Source organism: Heterocephalus glaber, unplaced genomic scaffold, assembly GCF_053883595.1.
Source record: "Heterocephalus glaber isolate CG9 unplaced genomic scaffold, H.glaber_assembly_v1.0 deba00001509, whole genome shotgun sequence".
NCBI lineage: Eukaryota > Metazoa > Chordata > Mammalia > Rodentia > Bathyergidae > Heterocephalus > Heterocephalus glaber.
Window position 1 is genome coordinate 17,879,117 of NW_028258325.1, and position 21,239 is coordinate 17,900,355.

At 37.0% G+C, this 21,239-nt stretch overlaps 2 long non-coding RNA genes across 3 annotated transcripts in view; one reads left to right on the plus strand and one right to left on the minus strand.

Moving 5' to 3' along the window:
- The window catches only part of LOC147825078 (uncharacterized), a 102,178-nt gene extending 81,596 nt beyond the window's left edge, over window positions 1-20,582 (plus strand). The window contains exon 3 of the long non-coding RNA XR_015441297.1: window positions 16,280-20,582. This is a non-coding gene — a long non-coding RNA (uncharacterized LOC147825078). The remainder of the gene's footprint in view (window positions 1-16,279) is intronic.
- LOC110349660 (uncharacterized) lies at window positions 144-20,528 on the minus strand. 2 transcript variants are annotated; one of them, XR_002395802.2, is made up of 4 exons: window positions 20,437-20,528; window positions 15,383-15,469; window positions 14,238-14,340; window positions 144-511 (listed from the first exon to the last, which is right to left on the minus strand). It is a non-coding gene; the product is annotated as an uncharacterized LOC110349660 (long non-coding RNA). The 2 variants fall into 2 exon arrangements; XR_002395801.2 differs by lacking the exon at window positions 14,238-14,340.
- Window positions 20,583-21,239: the final 657 nt, after the last annotated feature.

Below are 21,239 nucleotides of genomic sequence, written 5' to 3' on the forward strand. Positions count from 1 at the left end.
ATTTGGGTCCTTTACCTGAGCAATTTTTCCTTTATGGATATTTTTAAGTTCAACCTTTTAATCACAAGAAAGCAGCAATTGATATTTTTTCCAAATTAGTTACATTATTTATTGAACATTTTTATCTTGAAATTCATTTATATTTATAGACAAAAGTCTTAATGATAGTACAGAGGATTTCCATACATTCCACAAGCAGTTTCTTCAATCTACAACCTACAATACTATGGCACATTTGTCGAAAAAAGCAATCTGCATTGATGCATTTTTATTAATTGAAATCTGTACTTTATTCCTATTTTCTTAGCTTTTGCCAAAATGTACTATTTTTTGCCTCAAGGTCCCACCCGGGATCCCACATCAGATTTAATCATCATGCTTCCTTAGGTCCCTCTTGGCTGCTACAGCTTCTCAGGGGTTCCTGGTTTTCAGTAGTCTTGTTTTGAGAAGTCCTGGTCAGTGTTTGGTAGGAAGCTCTGAAGTTCATCTGATATTTTTTCTTGTAGTTAGACTGGCATTATGAGGTTTTAGGAGGAAAACCACAAAAGAGAGATGTCATTCTCATCAGTGATTTTAACAGTACATGCTATCAACATGACTTATATTGAAGTTAATTTAGTTCCCCAGTTCAGGTAATATTTGTCAGGTTTCTCCATAATAAAATTGCTCTTTTTCTCTCTTTTCATTCACTAGTCTTTAGAAGCAAGTCACTGAGTACAATCTGCATGCAAGGGTTAGGGGATTAACCTCCAGTTACTTAGGAGAAGAGTGTCTACATCAATCTATGTCAATTATTTAAAGCCTTTCTCTAGGACAGATTTGTCTCTTTTATACCAATGACCTAACAATTTAGTCATTCATTTATATCAATAGGGAATTAAGAACACTTTTATATGTGGGATTATAACCAATGCTACCTATAAGTGTTCTCCAGAGAAACACATCAATAGAATGCATATCTCTATCTCAAACTCTAACTATATGTGTGTGTGTGTGCAAATACATATTCCTATAGTATATACTGTGTGTGTACATATGGATTGATGTGACTATATGTGTGTGTGTGATTGAGAAGTCTGGTAAATATGAACTCTGGAGGATATGCCAGCAGGATTGGGAACCAGGGAAGAGTTGACATTGCAGTTTGAGCCTAAGGGCAGTTTGTTGGCAGAATTCTCCTTTTCTTTTTTCTTTTTGGTACATTTTAGGTATACAAAATAATGATATTCATCATTGGAAATTTGCACCATTACATAATCTCTCTTGGTTCTTATTTTTCCCCATTCCCCTGCCCTCCCTTCAACCCCACTATCCCTCCTTATTTACAAAGACTTTGTTTCCATTTTTTCATTTTCTCATATTAATTTCATTCCCTTCGTTCCTTTCCCCTACCTCTCCCATTTCTGTTCACCCTTTGCCCCTTTTCTTCCTATTTCATATTATCTATTATACCTTTTAGTCCTTATTTACACTTTCAGTTTCTCACACTAGGGAAACTATTCAGTATTTACACATGTGTGTCCTATTTATTTCACTTAAGAGTATCACCACAATGTGCATCCATTTAGCTATAAATGTCTCTAATTTCTCATTTTTTATGGCTGAGTAGTGTTCCATTTTATAGAAAAAAACACATTTTCTTTATCCATTCTCCAGGTGATGGGCAATTGGGCTGCTTCTAAGTTTTAGCTATTACAAATTGTGCTGCTATGAACAAGGGTGCACATATATCACTGTGGTATGATTCTTTTAATTATTTGGGGAAGATACCCAGCAGGGGAATAGCTGGGTCAAATGGGACTTCCAATCCTAGTTCTTTGAGGTATCTCCATACTGATTTCCACAGTGGTTGCAACAGTCCACACTCCCACCAGCAGTGGAGAAGTTTTCCCCTTGCCCCACAGCCTCACCAGCATTTGTTATTGGTTGATTTCATGATAGCAGCCATTCTTTCTGGGGTGAGGTGGAATCTCAGAGATGTTTTCATTTACATCTCTCCAATGACCAGTGATGTTGGACATTTTGTCATATGTTTATTTGCTATTTCTACTTCTTTGTCTGAGAAATGTCTGTTCATTTCAGATGCCCATTTTGGGGCTGGGTCTTTAAATTTGGGAGGTCTGATTTTTTAAAGTTCTTTATAGATTTGAGATAGTAGACCTTTGTCTGAGGAACAGCATGTGAAGATTTTTTCCCAAGTGGTAGATTGTCTCTTCACACTGTTGGTGGTTTCTCCTGCTGTGCAGAAGTTTTTTAGTAGGAAAAGATCCCAATTGTTGATAGCTTGTGCTAGCTCACTGGCAACTGAGATTTTGTTCATAAAATCTTTTCCTACACTGATGTCTTCAAGAGTTCTTCCTAACCTCTCTTCCAGCTGGTTTAGTGTTTCTGTTTTAATATTTAGATCTTTAATCTGTTTTGATTTTAATTTAGTGCATGATGAGAGATATAGGTCTAGTTTTAATCTTTGGCAAGGGTTGAAACCCAATTTTTCCAGCACCATTTATTAAAGAGGCTATCTTCCCTCCAGTGAGGGTGTTTGGCTCCTTTGTCTAAAACGAGGTGACTGAGTGTGTCTGGAGTTGTTTCTGCACCTTCTAATCTGTTCCACTGGTCCTCAGTTCTGTTTCTTTGCCAGTACCATGCTGTTTTTATCACAGTAGCTTTGTAGCATAGTTTCAAGGTGGGGATGGTGATACTCCCTACCTTGTCTTTATTGCAGTATTGCTTTTGCTAATCCAGGTCTCTTCTTGTTACAAATGAATTTTTGGATTGTTTTCTCCATGTCTGTGAAGTATGCTTCTGGGATTTCAATTTGGATTTTATTGAATCTATATGGCAGTTTTGGAAATATGGCCATTTTCACTGTGTTGATTCTTCCTACCCAGGAGCACAGAATATCTTTTCATTTTCTGATATCATCTTCAATCTCTTTTCAGAGTGCTATAGTTTTCAGAGAAGAAGTCTTTGATTTCTTTTGTTATGTTGATTCCTAGGTATTTCAGTTTTGAGCTCACTCTGTTTTCCTAATGTGAGTATTCACTGCTATGAATTTCCCTTGTAAGACTGCTTTTCTTGTGTCCCATGGATTCTAATATGGTGTGTTGTCATTGTCATTTAATTGTAGGAACTGTCTGATGTCTTCTTTAATTTCCTCTGTGACCCATTGGTTATTCAGAAGTGTGTTGTTCAATTTCCATGTGTTTATGAAATTCTTGTGGTATCTTTTGCTATTGATCTCCAATTTCATCATATTATGGCCTGATAATATACAGGGGATAACTTCAATTCCTTTGCACTTACTTAAACATGTCCTAGGAGTAAGTATGTGGTCTATTTTGGAGAATGAACCATGTGTAGCTGAAAAGAATGTGTATTCTGATTTTGTGGGATGGAACACTCTGTAAACATCTGTTAAGTTCATTTGTTCAAGAATTTGATTGAGTTCTGGCATTTTGTTGCTTATTTTTTGTCTAGTTGACCTATTTTTGACAGTGGGGTATTGAGGTCCCCTACTACTATTATATTAGTGCTTATATGATTTTTCATGTCCATTAGTATTTGTTTATATAGTTGGACACACTAGTGTTTGGTGAGAATATATTTATGATTGTCATCTCTTCCTCTTGGGTCGTTCCCTTTACAAGAATGTATTGTCCTTCTTTGACTCTCTTAATCAGTGTTGGTTTGAAATCCACTTGATCTGCAAAGATGATGGCTACTCCTGCTTTTTGGGGGATTCCTGTCACATGGAGTATTGTTTTCCACCCTTTAACTTTCAGTCTATGAGTTTCTTTTTGAATTAAGTATGTTTATTGTCAACATCATATTGTGGGGTCTTACTTCTTGACCCATTCTGCCAGTCTATTTCTTTTGATTGGTGAATTGAGACTGTTAATGTTGATGGTTTAACTGAAATGTATTGACTTATCATTGTCATGACTTTTTCTTTTGTAGGATTCTGCCCTTTTGTGTTTAATTTCTTTTTCTGCCTGATGGATTTATTCTGGTGGGCTTCCTGGGGTTGTGATCATCATTGTCTTTTCCTAGGATATTTTCTAGAATTTTTTGGAGTGCTGGTCTGATATTCAAGAAGTTCCTAAGGTGCTCTTTGACATGAAAGTATCTTACTTCTCCATCAACGGTGAAAGATAGTTTTGCAGGGTACATCAATATGGGTTGGAGGTTGTTTTCCTTTAGGGCTTAGAATACATCCCTCCAAGGTCTTCTTGCCTTGAGGGCTTGTGTTGAGAAGTCTGCTTTAATTCTGATGGGCTGTCCTTTGTATGTGAGTTGTTTCTTTTCTCTAACTGCTTGTAGAATTTTGTTCTTCTGTTGGGTTTCTGGAATCTTAAGCATTATATGCCTCAGTTTGGTTTGTTTTTTTTTTAATCAAGGCTAGTTGGATTCCTATATGCCTCACTTATCTGTATGTCAAGTTCTTTCCCCCTGACTGGAAAGTTTTCTTCCATCACTTCTGTGAACAGATTTGTATGTCATCTGCACTCTCTTCTGTTTCTTCATTGACTCTGATCAGTCTTATCTTATTCTTCTTTGCATTAATATTTTAAAGAAATTTTTATTTTCCTGCTCACTAAATACAATCTTATCTTCTATATCTGAAATTCTGTCTTCACATTGGCTCATTCTGCTGTTTAAACATTCAGTGGGGTTTTTAATCTCCTAGAAATCTGTTTGCATCTGTTTTATGGATTCCATTTGTTTCCTATGTTGGGATTCCATCATGTCCCTCAGCTCCTCTATTTTTTTATCTATGCCCTCTCTAGATTTATTAATCATGTCTTATACTATGGGCACAATCTCTGCTGTTATCTGAGAAATTATTTCTGATTTCATATTTTTTTTTCCAGATCCTCTTTAGTTGCTAGTTCAGGGAGTCCAGATAGTTGAGTATCAGATTGTTCCACCTTGTTTCCCTTTGGGGTTGCCTTAGGTGATCTGGAAGTCTGGTTCTGAGACTTGTTTATGTGTCTTCTCATTTTAGTGTGAGGGAGTGCTGCTGGCACCTGCATGGCTCACCTTCTAGGCACTCTGGGGGTGGAGGCTCTGCTCCTTGGCACTGGGGGAGGAGGTAAACTGTGGAAGTGTAGCAAGAGGCAAGGGCATTTGAACATAGCTGGAGTGGCTGAGAATTCCCCTTTTCTTAATGTAGGGCAACTTTTTCTTTTCTATTAAGGACTTCACCCCATTGGATGAAGCCCACTTACATTACAGGGGACAATTTGTTTTAGTAAAGTGTAATGAATTAAATGTTAAGTTTGTATAAAATCTAGCCTTACAAGAATATATAGAATATTGTTTCTAGATGAATATTGACCAAATATCTGAGTAGCAAGGCCCAGACCAATTGACACATAAATTTACTACTCACACTACTTTTTGTTGTTCAAAGTTTTTTGAGATTTAACTATAGGAAACTTTTCTAGAGGTTTCCAATAATGTTCTTTCCTACACCCGTCATCATGGGTCTTTGTTTTTATTATGGTTTTTTGTTTGTTAAGAGTTCCAAAACTCTAAGAAACTCAAACACAACTTATACATTTGTCACAGTCCTAAATCAGCCCTTCTGAAAGCATACTACTTTCTTTTATTGAAGAATGCTACTAGAAGCCAAGATATAGGTGCTAAGTATTCTTGTTGTTATTGGGCTATTATTCTTTTAGGTCCTCTTAGCTAACAATTCAACATGATATGTGTATGCACTATCTTAATGTAAATATTCAGGTCTATAAATAACCAAAATATGACCTCATATCTCTGATATTTTGCTTTATAGGGACACTAATCCTATGAGACCAAGGGCCTGCTCTAATGATTTTTATCATAATTACTTCATTAAATGTCTAACTTTTTTTTTTTTTGGTTACTGGGGATTGAACTCAGGACCTGGCGCTTACGAGGTAGGTACTGTGCCACTGAGCTATATCCCAGGCCCTTAAATGTCTAACTTCTAAATACAGATAAAGTGGTGATTAAGTCTTTAGCATATAAATTTGAGGAAACACAAGCATTCAATTCACAACATGGTTTTCTTATACCAGAATAAGTTATTTTACCATTTCTTCTAGGGTAGGTTGACTTATGTCAAAACTCCTCAGTTTTTATTAGTCTGAGGAAATTTTTTTTTCTCATTCACTATTAAAGAATACTTTTTGCAAGATATGAATTTTAGGTTTGTAAGGTGGTGGTGGTGTTTTCTTTTTTTTATTTATATATTAATTGGTACATTTTAGGTGTACAATACATTTACATTTATCATTGGGTGTTTGGACCTCAACATGATGTATCTTAGTTCTTATTTTTTTCCCCATTAACTGTGTGCCCTTCACCCCCTTCACCTTTCCCTATTTACATAGACTTTGTTTCCATTTATTTTTTTCTTTCACATAATTTGTCCTTTCCCTTCTTCCCTTTCCTCTTCCCCTCCCACCACCCCTCCACCTTTGGACCTTTTCCTATTTCAAATTATTAATTATTCATATTAATCATTTTCATCCTTATTTACACTTTCAGTTTCTCACACTAGAGATACTATTTGGTATTTATACATGTGTGTCCTATTTATTTCACTTAAGAAGATGGCCTCAATATGCATCCATTTAGCTATAAATGACTCTAGTTTCTCGTTCTTTAAGGCTGAGCACTCCATTTTACAAAAAAACACATCTTTATCCAGTTTCCAGTTGATGGGCACTTGGGCTGTTTCTAAACCTTAGCTACTACAAACTGTGCAGCTATAAACATAGGTGCACATATATCACTGTGGTATGATTCTTTTAGTTCTTTAGGGAAGATACCCAGTAGGGGAATAGCTGGGTCAAATGGGACCTCTAGTCCTAGTTCTTTGATGTTTCTCCATACTGATTTCCACAGTGGTTGCACCAGTCTGCACTCCTACCAACAATGGAGAAGGATTCCTTTCTCTCCACACCCCCACCAGCATTTGTTATTGGTTGATTTCTTGATAGCAGCCATTCTTTGTGGGGTGAGGTAGAATCTCAGTGTTGTTTTCATCTGCATCTCTCAAATGACCAGTGATGTTGAACATTTTTTCATATATTTATTTGCTGTTTTTACTTCTTTGTCTGATAAATGTCGGTTCATTTTAGATCCCCATTTTTGAATTGAGTCTTTGGATTTGGAGGGTCTGATTTTTTTCAATTCTTCATATATTCTAGATAGTAGCCCTTTGTCTGAGATACAGCTGCTAAAAATTCTTTCCCATATTGTAGGTTGTCTCTTAGCTCTGTTGGTAGTTTCTCTTGCAGTGCAGAAGCTTTTTAATTAGATGAGATCCCAGTTGTTGATTCTTTGTGTTAGCTCCTGTGGTACTGAAGTTTTGTTCACAAAGTCTTTTCCTATTCCAATGTCATTGAGAGTTCTACCTAACTTATCTTCCAGCAAGTTTACTGTTTCTGTCTTGATACTTAGCTCTTTAATCCACTTCGATCTTAGTTTAGTGCGTGGTGATAGGTATGGGTCTAGTTTTTATCTTTGGCAGGTTGAAATCCAGCTTTTTCAACACCATTTATTGAACAGGCTATCTTTTGTCCAATGAGGGCAATTGGCTCTTTTGTCAAAGATGAGGTGGCTGAGTATGCCTGGAGTTGTTTCTGCATCTTCTAATCTATTCCACTGATCTTTGGGTCTGTTTCTTTGCCAGTACCATGCTGTTTTTATCACAGTAGCTTTGTAGTATAGTTTCAAGTTGGAGATTGTGATACCCCCAGCCATATATCTGTTGCCCAGAATTGCTTTTGCTATTCTAAGTCTCTTCTGCTTCCAAATGAATTTTTGGATTGTTTTCTCCGGTTCTGTGAAGTATATTGTTGGAATTTCAATCAGTATTGCATTACATCTATATAGTAGTTTTGGAAGTATGGCCATTTTCACTATATTGATTCTTCCTACCCAGGAACAAGAGATATCTTTCCATTTTCTTATATCCTCTTCGATCTCCTTCTTCAGAGTGCTTTAGTTTTCGTTGTAGAGGTCTTTTGTTTCCTTTGTTAGATTGATTCCTACATATTTCCTTTTTTTAGAAGCTATTGTAAAAGGAATTATTTCTTGAATTTCTCTCTGAATGGGTCTGCTATTTGCATATAAGAAGGCTATTGTTTTTTGAGTGTTGACCTTATATCCAGCTACTTTACTGAATCTGTCAATTAAGTCTAGAAGGCTTTTGACCGAGTTTTTTGGGTCTTCTATGTAAAGTATCATATCATCAGCAAATAATGACAGTTTCACTTCTTCCTTTCCTAACTTTATTCCTTTTGTTTCTTTCTCTTGTCTAATTGCTATGGCTAATGTTTCCAGAACAATATTGAACAGGAGTGGTGATAGTGGGCATTCTTGTCTTGTTCCTGTGAAAGTTTTCAGTTTTTGACCATTTAGTATGATGTTGGCTGTTGGTTTTTCATAGATAGCCTTAATCAGGTTGAGATAAAGACCTTCTATTCCAATTTTCTATAGGATTTTTATCATGAATGGGTGTTGGATTTTGTCAAATGCCCTTTCTGCATCTATTGAGATGATCATATGGTTTTTGTCCTTAATTCTGTTAATATAGTGTATTACATTTATTGATTTATGGATGTTGAAGCATCCTTGCATCCCTGGGATAAATCCGACTTGGTCAGAGTGTATGATCTTCTTGATGACCCTCTGTATTCTGTTTGCCAGTATCTTGTTGAGGATTTTTGCATCTATGTTCATTAGGGAGATTGGTCTGTAGTTCTCTTTTTGGGTTGGGTCTTTCCCTGGTTTTGGAATCGAAGTAACACTTGCTTCCAGGAAAGAATTTGGAAGGCTTGCTTCCCGTTCAATTTCCTTGATGAGTTTAAAGGGTAATGGCAATAGTTCTTCTTTAAACATCTTGTAGAATTCACTAATGAACCCATCAGGACCTGGGCTTTTCTTTGTTGGTAAATTTTTTATTACATTTTCAATTTCACTCATTGTTATTATGGTGTTTAAAATTTCTATATCTTCTTCATTTAACTTTGGCAATTCATATGTATCTAGGAATCTGTCCATTTCTTCTGTGTTTTCCATTTTATTAGAGTACTGGTTCTCAAAGTAGGTATTGGTGATCCTCTGAATTTCTGCTGGATCTGTTGTGGCTTCACCTTTTTCATTCTTAATTGCATGGATTTGAGTCTTTTCTTTCCTTTTTTGGATAAGGTTGGCTAAAGGTTTATTGATTTTATTTATTCTTTCACAAAACCAGCTCTTTGATTCATTCATTTTTTTGTATCATTCTCTTAGTCTCCATTGCATTGATTTCTGCTCTGATCTTTATAATTTCCTTTCTTGTACGAGCTTTGGGCTTGTTATGCTCTTCTTTTTTAGGAGCTTGACGTTCTGCATTAGGTAATTTAACTGAGTTCTCTCTGTTGTCCTAATATGGGCATTCACTACTATGAATTTCCCACATAGAACTGCTTTCATTGTGCCCCACAGATTCCTATTTGTTGTACTGGCATTATCATTTACTTGTAGAAACTGTCTAATTTCTTCTTTAATTTCCTCTGTGACCCATTGGTTGTTCAGGAGAGAGTTATTCAATTTCCATGTGTTTGTGGGTGTTTTGCAGTTTCTTATGTTATTGATCTCCAATTTTATTGCACTATGGTCTGATAATATACAGGGGATAACTTGAATTCTTTTACATTTACTTAGATTTGTCCTATGAGCTAGCATGTGATCTATTTTGGAGAATGACCCTTGTGCAGCTGAAAAGAATGTGTATTCTGATTTTGTGGGGTGGAACAATCCATAAACATCTATTAAGTCCATTTGTTCAATAGTTTGGTTCAGTTCTAGAATTTCATTGTTAATTTTTTTCCTAGATGATCTGTCTATTTGTGATACAGGGGTGTTGACTTCTCCCACTACAATTGTGTTATTGTTTATTTCGTTTTTTATGTTCATTAATATTTGTTTTGTATAGTTGGGGGCATTCGTATTTGGTGCATAAATATTTAGGATTGTCATCTCTTCCTCTTGGATTGTTCCCTTCACAAGGATGTAGTGACGATCTTTGTCTCTCTTAATTAATTTTGGTGTGAAATCTATTTTGTCTGCAAATAAGATTGCTACTCCTGCTTTTTTCTGGGATCCTGTCACGTGGAGAACTGTTTTCCATCCTTTTACTTTCAGTCTATGAATTTCCCTTTGAATTAGGTGTGTTTCTTGTATACAGCATATTGAGGGGTTTTGCTTCTTAATCCATTCTGTCAATCTGTTTCTTTTGATTGGTGAATTGAGGGCATTAACATTGATAGTTATAATTGAGAGATATTGACTCATTCTTGCCATGATGTTTTATTGTTTTTGGCTCTTTTCTTATTTTTCCCCCTTTCCCTTTAGTGCCTTACCTTGCGTGGTGTCTTCCCTCTGTTGGTCCTCATGGAGTTGTGACCTTCATTGTCTTTTTCTAGGATATTGCATAAAATTGTTTGGAGTGCTGGATTGGTTTTCATGAAATTTCTCAGGTGTTCTTTGTCGAGAAAGTATCTAATTTCCCCATCGATTTTGAAAGATAATTTTGCAGGATACAACAGTCTAGGTTGGAAGTTATTTTCTTTTAGGGGTTGAAATACTTCACTCCAGGCTCTCCTTGATTTGAGGGTTTGTGTTAAGAAATCTGCCGTGATTCTGATGGGCTTTGCTTTGTAGGTGATTTGTTTCTTTTCTCTGCCTGTAGAATTTTGTTCTTCCGTTGGGTTTCTGAGATCTTGACTATTATATGTCTAGGTGTAGATTTTTTTTAATCATGGCTGGGTGGATTTCTATATGCCTCACTTATCTGTGTGTCCAATTCTCCATCTCTGTCTGGGAAGTCTTCTACTATTACTTCTGTGAACAGTTTTTTATGTCAATTGTACTTTCTCCTGTGTTTTCGTGGACTCCTATCACTCTTATGTTATTCTTCTTTGCATCATCTAACAGCTGTTGGATTGATTTCTCATAGTCCCTTACTATCTTTAAGAAATCTCTGTTTTCATGGTCCTTCACTGTGATCCTGTCTTCTATATCTGATATTCTGTCTTCAGATTCTCTTAGTCTGCTCTGGATGCTTTCAATGGAGTTTTTAATCTCCTGAATATCTGTTTGAATCTGTTTCATGGTTTCCATTTCGTTCTTATGCTGAGCATTCATGGTTTCCAGTGTGTTTCTGATCTCATCTATTTTCTTGTCTGTTTCTGCTCTAGAGCCTCTAATCATGTCTTTCACTCTACTCACCATCTCTGTATTTATCTGGGAGATTATTTCTGCTTTGAATTTTTCTAGAGCCTCATGTATCTGCTTTGTTACTTCCTGTGCTATCAGTTCAGGATGTCCAGGTGGTTGATTATCCGACTTTTCCACCTCATTTCCTTAGAATTTCCCTTTTGTGGCATGGAAGCCTGCGTTTGTGCCTTGCTTAAATGTCTTCTCATTTTTGTTTTTGGTACTGTCCTTGGTTTAATTCCTGGGTTGATATTTCAGAATTGCTTAATGCAGGTATCTTTATTGCTTGTGTTTAAAACCCTTGTGGAATGATTGCTTTTCAGAGGTGTCTTCCAGATATGGCTTGTGTTTAGGTTTTGAGGCTCTAATGGCTTTGAGGCTATTTTATTTTCCTTATACCAGGAAGGAAAACTGATTAGATCAATCACAACATGTTAGGCCAAATGTTATAATCAGCAATACCATAGCATCAAGCGCATCTTAGAAAATGACAATTTGTGGTAGTTATTAATCTATCACATTTAACTATGTGAAGTATAATCCCCTGTGCCTCTGTAGTGCGGGACTAGGTAGCAGAAGAGCCAGAAGGCCTGGGAGTGGGGGAGGAATTGGGCCTTGCAGGCACCCACTTGGCTAAGCGGAGCACTGGATGAAGGCAGGGGTCCAATCTGCTCCCGGGACCTCACCATGCCATGGGCAGGAACAGGAATACAGTCAAGGAGCCTCAGGCTGCTTGGCCGAGCCCCGGAGAAAAGCACTGGATGAAGGCCAGTGGTGGTGTTTTCAATACTTTAAATATTTCATTCCACACTTGTCTTGTTTGAAATTTTGTAACAAGATGTAATTAATCTTGTTATTCCTGTATAGGTAAAGTGTCCCTCTACCATGATTTTCTTCATGATGTTTTTATTTTCTTTTCTCTTTTCTTTCTTTCTTTCTTTCTTTCTTTCTCTTTCTTTTCTTCTTTCTTCCCCCCCCCACCTCTCACTCTTTCTTATACTGGGATTAAACCAAGAATATTTGCACTAAACTGCATCCCCAACCACTTTTAACTATTGTTTTATTTTTAATTTTTAGTTTTACTTTGAAATAGGGTCTCAGTAACTCGCTAAATTGCCCAGACTGGGTCCAAACTTGTGATCTTCCTCCTCAGCCTCCCGGTGTTCTGAGATTATAGGAGTATACTGCCATTCCTGGATCTTTAAAATTTTTCTGTAGTTTTAGTATGATATGTCAAAGCATAGTACTTTGAGATGTTTACCCTGTTTTCTGAGCCCGCTGGATATGTGGTTCTCTATTCTTCATCAGTTTTAGAAAATTCTCAGCTATTATTACTTCACTTATTTACTTTCTTCCATGCCAATTAATGGGACAGAATTCCTATCATCTCACTGTCCTTGTATATCTATTCTGCCTTAATTTTTTCCTTGCTGTGTTTCAGTTTGGAAAGTTGCTAATGGCCTATCTTCAAGACCCATAATTCTTCCCTCAACCTGTCCAGTCTTCTGATAAACTCCATAGAAAGCATCCTTTATTCCATTTACAGTCTGGCAATATCGAGCATTTCCTTTTGAATCTTCTTTAGAGAATCATTTCTCTCCCTATATTCCTCACCTGCTCTTGCATAACTGTCTAGATTTTTTTCTTCATTAGAATCTTTAAACATGTCAGGTATAAGTATTTTAAATTCAAACAGTTTCAAAATATGTGTCTTATCTGAATCTGACCTCATGCTTGCTCTGTCTCTTGTTTTTGTTAGTTTTTAGCCTTTTAACATGTCTTGACCTTTTTATTTCAAAGTCAGGCATGTTGTATCAACTAATATGAATTGAAGAAAATTGACTATTAATGTGATAATTTCATTTTTTCTGTCTGGTTGGATTGTCTCTAATGCATGCACTAGCTGCAGATGCTGGAGGCTTCCAATTCCTCCACCTAAAATCCACCTAGTGTCCCTGTTTGTGTTTTTCCCATGTGTTCTTCCTAAGAGAGTTTTATCTGTAACTTGCTCTGCTGCAACCTATTGCTTGAAGACTGGAGCCCTGATTAGGCACTGGCAAAGTGACAAGGGAGACAGAGTATATCACAGCCTTCAATTAAATTCCAGTCATTTAATGGGACTTCCTCTAAGGGCTGTGACTGTCACAGGTGTTTCTCCTTCACTGTAACTTTTCTCTCACAGCCATCTACTCCTTTCATAGAGCCACTGTACCAAGTTTGTTTCTTTGCAGTATTGCATAGGCTATGGTAATTCCTCCCTCCAGTGAGATCATAAGGCTAAAGAGGACTGGAGTGGGAGGAATTCCACCTCCCAGCTGGGATAAGGCTCTAGCAAACCATTCCCTAAAGAGAAGGCTTTGCTATGTGGAAAGTTCTAGGTGAAGCCTTAGGGTTAGGGCTATGGAAGGTTCTGAGTATATTTTCCAATGCTTACTCTTCCCTGCCAGAGCCTTGGGGGTATCTTTCTTGAGTCTTCATCTTAAGAACCCAGTGGAATGACTGGAGATATCATCTGTAGAATTGTGGAACCTCCCTGAAACTACGGCACAAGGAATTTTTCAGCCTTAAACTAGTCTGTATCTTAGGCTCAGTTTACCAAAATTATCATTTGCTATGATCTGAATTTTTGTGTGCCCAAAGTTCAAATGTTGAAATCCCAAACCCTAAGGTATGGCTTTAGGAGATGGAGGTGTTTGGGAGATAACTAGGTCACAAGGTTTCTTCTCTCATAAGTGGAATAAGTGGCTTTACACAAGAGGCCCCCAAGAGGCTCATTGTTCCTTACTGTTTAAGGGAAGACCCTGAGCAAAGGTACCATTGTAAACCAGAAAGTTGGCCTTCTCCAGACCCCAACCTACCAGCACCTTGATGTTGGACTTCCTAGCTTTCAGAACTGTGAGAAACAAAACACCAAGAACTCAGTTCATGGTATTTTGGCACAACAGCCAGAATGCATTGAAACACCATTTCCTGGTTCTTACCTGTGCATGCTTCCAGGACTTCTGTTTTAAGCATGCAGATCCAGGATGTCTCTGCAGACAGCAACTTTGAATTGCTTCATAAATCAGAGGTGAAGCTGGCAGTCTGTATTTTAAAGATTCTACTTTTACTGGTCTTACATATAACTTGTACTGGCCTTTCAAATGAGAATTTCTGAGTGACCATGTCATACAAACTGCCTTTTTACCTTCCTTTGCAGATACCTTCTTGATGTTATCTAGAGATCCTCTATCACTGCCAATTTATCACAAGGGATTTTTAATTTCTTCTTTCTTCCTCATCTACTACATGAGTTGCATCAGTTCCCCATTAAAGACTAAAGTTTAAATTATAACAATTCCTATTTTCTTAGATTATAAGATACTAAATAATCAATCAGAGTAATTGATGACTAAAGTACAACTCCAGGTATCATTCTTCAAAGGGACACAATGACCATGATGGCCAAACTAAAATGACAGAAATAAATAGAGTTTTCAACTGCACTGCACAATTCCTGGTTATTTTTGTTCTCGGTTTTTCTGCCTGTGTTGTATTCATGACTTTTAACTGTTTTATAGTTGGTTTTGCTTTTGTAGTTATTTTGTTTGGGGTTTTTGCTAGGTCTTTATGGATTCAGTAATTGAAAATTTAGAGTCAGGTCTAATGAATATGTCAAAGCTTGGGACAAAGTGTAACCTAGTGCTTCCTGGCAATAAATGTTTCATCCTCCTTCCTTGGAGACTTCAGCAAAGTCCAGTAATTGAGGAAGCAGGAATATCTAACCCCCGAGTACAACTTTTTATGAACACTGTGTACTTCATGACACACAGGGGATCTTTTAAAAACAGACATTGGTGTTCAGTAAGTTTACCCTTTGACAAATGATTGTTTTACTGTACAATACTCCCTACAAAACTTTTACCACTATTACACAAAAGGGTAATAAAATGAGGTACACCTTTTCCCCTCTATATATTTCTCTCACCTCTGTAACTAAGCATAATGTTTACCTGAGAAGGGAAATAGTCATTCCTAGGGAACTTTGCACAGCACTGATTAAATGTGCAATGAGCCAACCTAAAGAGCAGTTACTGTCTGCTTGCTGAATGATCCAGACATTGTGTAGTGTCACACCCCACCTCACCTTACATATTGTCCAACCACAGCCACACAACTGAGGACAGAGATTCTTCCAAAGGAATTGTCACTTGAACTTGATAAGAAAATCTCTCTATGAAGATAAAAGGTATTTTCCATTTAATGATTAATGTTTTCCTCCACCATCCTATTGGGAAATTGCTCAATTTTGATGCGGAAATTTACAAGTCCCTTTAGACTCCCTCTCCCATCCCCACACTGTGTGCTCAAAAGGAAATTTTTGCCAGAGATGATATCATTTGGAAATAACAATACACCCCATTAATTACCCTCTCCAAGGAAGAGACATGTGACAGGTCTTACAGAATCAGCTCAAAAGACAGCAAATCCAGAGCACTCATTATATATTTTCTCCTGACATAGCACATTAAAATTTGAAGAAAAAGAGCATCTTATCATAAAGTCAGCAAAAAAGAAAACAAAACAAAGCTCCTATTTGCACACCTCTGGCCTTTGGAAGATTATGCATTATGTTACAAATATTGTTTTCCAAAGATCCCATGTAGTGTATTGGAGGGAACATGGAACTGCTCCTTAAAAATAAATCATGTCTTTCTGACTTCCTAATCCATGTGATCTTTTAAGAGTTACTTAACCTCTCTGTTCCCCATACTTACATAGTACCTATCACCAGAGGTTGTAGTGAGAATCTTTATGAGAGAGTGAAAGAAAATCACCTGGTACTAGGCTGGCACAGAAAATAACTTAGCAAATACTGCCAAGTATTTGACGATTTCTTTTTTCCCAATGATTTTTAATCAGGCAAATGTGACCTAAAATGTATCCACAGATCCTTCATTCCTTTCATCACCAGTAAGTTTGAAGACAGAACCTAGAAGCACCAACAATGTCATTTAGTAAATATTTCTTTCTCTTCCTCTAGGTTTCAAGTGGGTTGCCACCACAGATATGCAGCATTCTGGGAACAATGGATGGGTCAAAGTGAAACCCATCAGGAAGCACCATTTCTCACCCAAAATGGCCACAGGTTAGAAAGGAAATTCAATCAAGGCACGTCAGAATTTTTCACTAGATATTTTCCAATGGTTTCTGGAACGATAGAAATCCTCTCTCACCTTAAGAAATAAGAACTCGAAACTGGGTGAGGCAGCTACCTTTCCTCTCTAGGGGAGAAAGCCAGTTGCAAACAAAAGAAACAAGGCTGACCAACAAAAAGAAGATTCACAAACTTCCATGTCACTGGCATCCTCAAAACTTCACGGTGCTCTTTGTAACAATGAAGTTACTCAGCCCTGGTGAATTTTTCTCTAGGAAGTCTGGTGTGACCCTTCCAGGATTGATTTAGGCTCTACTTTCCATATTTCTACAGAACTCGTGTCTATCTCTGTTGTAGCATGGACCACTGTACCGTGAGTTACCAATCGCTCTTCTGTCTTCACTACTGGTCCATTAGAGCCAGAGAGCTGGCTTTGACTTTCAGTTCCTGCTACTTCTTGTGCTGAACATTTCTTTGTCTCTGCGACAAAAACATGTTATTTTTGTCTCACAGCAGTCCATAGGTATGCCATAATAGTTAAAATTTTATTTTGATGTGTCTTTATGGTTGTTTTGATTGCTCTGTTTAAGATTTGGTGACTTCAGTCCATCCACACCTTTATTTTAGCTTGTCTTTACTACCCTTCTAGGCAAATGGAAACTTTCCAGCAAAATAATCCTGGAAAAAAGTTGTATCTTTCAGGAAAAATATGCATATAATTGTAGAAAACCTTGCTCATGTACACATACGTTACTTTTTGTAAATTTTGGCAAGAAAAGGAGCACATTGCTATTAGAAGTTTGTCTCACTTTTTAAAAGTTATCCTACTTCTTTATATTAATTATAAAAGTACCTAAACTCACATGTAAAACATCACATGTTAAATGCCAAAGATCCAAAAACAGACACAATCTTTTTATACTTTAATTAAACAGATTTTTGCTGTTTAATTATATAGATTGTTAAATGTTCAAGTTCTTAATTGAATTCAAGTGAACCTAAAAGTGAAATGATTTTCATACTCCCTAAACTTTCTCTAGGAAGCAATAATCAGAACCCAAAGTTGGAGATGCCTCCAGGCAAGAAGTATTTTGAAAATAGGTAGGAAATTTTGCAAAGAAAGACATGAAAAAAAAAGACTGGTTTAGTCTCAAACTTTTCATTGTTTAAGAGGAGAATTCATGGCATACTCTTTGTATTCACCAAGTCCTTGGTATCTAACAAAGATACTCAGCAATTTGGAGCTTCTTTTTAGATTTCAGTTTCTGAAAGAAAAGGCCTTCAAGCCAATCCATGTTCATCAGGAGTTGTAGTTGACTCCTTCATTTAGATTTCTCCAAAATAAGGAGACAAAGTATTGCTCCAAAATCAGCCAAGGTATTGGAGCCAGGGAGGCTTGTGTTGGAATCCTGTTTTTTCAAAATCTGTCTGTGAACTTCAGCAAATATCAGCATCCTTAAGGTTCAATTTAATTGTATGAAAACTAAAGCTAAGTAATATCAACTTCTTAATGTTACTGCATGGGAAAATAAGATTTGTGTCTAAAGTATGTAGCATAATCTATGAGAAAGACTAGGTGCTCAACAAAGGTAACGATTTCTGGACAACATTAAAAATAGTATTTGTTTATGCCAGGTGTTTTGTTTGGTGCCAGTATAGGAATGAAGTCAAATTCTTTCTTTCTAAGAGCTTACCTTCATTATGAGACAGAGCAGTAAAAATACATTAATGAAAAAGTGAATGAATAAATGAATGGGTAGGTGGATAATTATAGATTGTAGAAAATACTATGGAGAAGATCAATAACAAACAATATATTGTCAAGGGAGGGAGGGAGAGAAGGAGAGAGAGAGGGCATTTCCATTTATATTGACAAGTGGTATGGACTGAGTGGTCTAGATCAGGAAAGGAGGACATTTGGGAAAGGAAGAATATATGAAAATGTCCTGGGATAGAAAAAGGCCTAGCTTTCAATGTTTAAAGACATAAACAAAAGTTTAACTTACTCTGACTAATCTGGTGTGTGTTGAATAGATTGCAATCATGCCTGGTTAAAACAAGGGAATCCAGCTTGAAGATTATCAAAATAGTCCAGTGAAAACATCATCATTTACATTAAAGTGATTGTCATGGAATTAAGGGTATTTGGGTGGACATATCACAAATATTTGTAGCTTATGATTTTTTATTAACAAACATGACATCGAAGTACCTACACTCAGCATCAACTCCAAGCTTCCTGAAATCCTCACTTCTCTACTCCATGCATTATGTTTATTAGTGTCTGTCTTATTATTCTTAGATCAAAAGATCTTATGGGGCTTCATTTCACCTATACCACATGCCAGATATTTTTGTCTCTTCATTCCTACCCTAGGAACATGACATCTGTGAAAAAAAAAAACCCCACAAAATAAAAATGTCCAAAGCAGTAAATGATGAACCTAACAGAGGACAGTTTGCAAGGATAAATATTCTCTCTAGTATTCTTCCTTTCTAGAAGAATGTTGTAAGCCTCTTTCTTGAGATGCCCTGACATACTTCAGAATGCTACCCACACCAATGGTGCAGAAAATTCTGCCTGATGATGTGGTTAGGAAATGGTTTCTTTGAACATCCCATCACCATCAAGGTGAGGTCCTGCCTCTGGCATTATCGCTGGTCATAATTAGCTCTAGTTAAAGCGCCTCTGTGCATCCTGGCAGGAAGATTGCCTACATCAATACTGCAACTAGCTTAGGTCGCTCTGGGGAGAGATTATGTATGACAGACTTTATCTTCAGGGTACACTGCCAATGAATGCAGTTGCACAATCCTTGCTCTGTAGCTGTGACCGTATTTGATGGATGAGTCTTACGGGTGAATGTCGGAATAGGGCACTAGCCATTACCATAACATGATACCACTCAGCCAGGGATTGCAGAGAATTTCATATGGACTAATTAATTTTGACAATCCCTTTGTGAGCTAGGTAAGTGTTATTATTCCCATTTTACAGATAGAGAGACTGAGTTATGGAGAAATTAAGCAGCCTACCCAAGATAGTTCAACAAGGCGATGAAACTCATAAAACACCTCTCAGCTTGAGCAGCTTCTGTCTGCTATGTCAATTAAATGCATCAGCTTATCATTACTTGAAGGTTCTTAAATGATGATCTTTTATTAATGAATACTATTAAGCAGCTGCCAAGAGGTGGCTATCTTTCAATCAAGGGAGTAATTCCGGTTTACAGCAACTTCGGGAGCAAACGCCAAGGGAAAGTCAAGCTGCCCACCTTCCATTCTGTCACTCACTCTTTTCCCTACATGACTTCAGCTTGAGAAAGTCAAGCCAGAAGATTTTGATAGACTGTATTACACCTAAAGCTAACTGAGAGTAATTGTTGGTGTATGAGAGAAACAACAGGCGGCCACATTTTTCAATAAGGGGGAAGAAAACTGTCTTGTTGTTAAGAAAAAGTGCACTATGTATTAGTTTACATTACCAATGAGAAAGTTACTATATAAACGTGTGAAAGGTCTAGCATAATGAATCTCAAACTTTGAAAGACAAAAAGAGTATAAAGGAGAACTTTTTAAAGTCCTTACTCTGACCAGAATGTGATAAAATTTCTTTGCAGGATTACAAAGTTAATGGAAAGGTGAAGGGCAGAGAAGCCAAGCCTGAGACAGAAATGAAGAAAGGGATATTTGTTTTTCAAGGCCCTCCTGTGACCTTTTCTTTGTTTGCTTTCTTGAGCTGTAACAAGTGGCTCCAAAAGAATGCGGGCCTTAGGAACAGGGAACTATTTTGCCACTTTTAGTTGAGGAAGATTTTTAATTTTTCTAAACTCTTGTTTCCTGGTTTGTAAATTTAGAACATTATTTATCTTACAAGATTGTAAAGAAGATTAAATGAAACTATAGATTAGTCTAGTTTAGAGCTTGACACTTAATAGATGCTTAAGAAAAGATTAGTAATGCTACTATTGCTAGTGGTCTCGCTTTCTCTCTCTACCGGGAACTCCCTCCACCCTCTAAATCTGCTAACATACTGTACTCACCAGCTCCCTTCTGATCCAACAGGAACTGGTCCTCCCGTGGATGTCTCCACTTCCTCCTTTCCCTTCACACTACTCAGCTATTACTGCAATCCAGTCCTTTGGAATGTCCTTGATCAGAAAGGCATCAGTCAGAGCCTTCCAGGCTTCCTCGGTTAAATGAGAGTAACTCCGTGTTCCACCTACCTTATCTTATAAAAATATTATATGCAACAAATGACAGAATAACTCAGTTTTCATTGTAAACTCCAGCATGCAATACATTTCAAATTTTGAAACATTACCGTGATTATTTCCTAAGGCTTCACTGAGTGAAAAAATCCTGTTTTAATTATTCACAGTAAGACATTAATGATAAAAAGTAACTAGTTTACCCCTGCTAGGTAGCATTGGTTCATTTTAATAAAAACCTTTCATGCCTTAATCCAAAATTGGAAATATTCGTGAAAATTCAAGGCATAAGAAATAACAGAGAGGAGAATTCATTTGAACTGAAGGAACTCTTAAATTATCTTCCATGTGTTTAACTTTTAAACAAGGATCATCCTGGCACATTTTTATATTTCTGCAAGCATTTTGCACTGTCCTCACAGGTGATTTTGGTAGAAGAAGTATAACAGAGAAGAATTTCATCATCTGGTCACCAAACAGCCAGTTTGGTGGCCCCCACTGTCCATTCCATGTCTGTCTCTGCTCCCTGTCCTGGGAAGTGTTTCTCTGTACAGTCATCTCAGTTGAAGCCTGCCACCTCCCCGCCCTGTGGCTGAGGACAGTGTTTCCCTGCAAGTGTTAATTGTCCTGACAAG